Here is a 543-nt window from a genome sequence, read left to right as displayed (position 1 = left end):
GGAAGACCAGTTGTGCCACTGCATTCTGAATAATTTGTTGAGGTCCGAAGAGCATTGCAACAGTCCAGCCTAGAAATGACAAGGGCCTGGGCAAGAAGTTGTTCAGCATGCTCTGTTTGGAAGGGCCTGATCCGACGTTTCAGACACGCACTCCTCTTCACTTCGGTGCCAGGGGCGAGTCAAGCGAGCGCGGAAACGGTACTGTGCTCGAAGCGCGTGCTCAATTGCGCGCTGTAGCCTGTATCCTTTCATATCAAAGCGAGAAATAAACTACACGCATGCAATGCCGTGGTCAGTTAAGTCATGAAGTTACCAAAAAGACGATTAAACTGCCTTAAAACTTTGCATGCATGTAATATATTTTATATGAGTCACATTTAAGAACATGTCTCTGAAATGGTTTTCAAAACTGTCCTGGAGCAGCCCAGCACTGTCTCACTCATCTAACACACCCAATTTAACTCATTTAGCTCATTAATAGAGACTTTAAGACCTGAAGTGGGTCAGAAAAGGTAAAAAGAGTTGAGAGAAAATATGATGCGT

The sequence above is a fragment of the Sinocyclocheilus anshuiensis genome, unplaced genomic scaffold (genome assembly GCF_001515605.1).
Source record: "Sinocyclocheilus anshuiensis isolate Anshui unplaced genomic scaffold, SAMN03320099.WGS_v1.1 scaffold106, whole genome shotgun sequence".
Lineage (NCBI taxonomy): Eukaryota > Metazoa > Chordata > Actinopteri > Cypriniformes > Cyprinidae > Sinocyclocheilus > Sinocyclocheilus anshuiensis.
The sequence above is the reverse complement of the archived record's forward strand: the minus strand, read 5'-3'. Positions refer to the sequence as shown.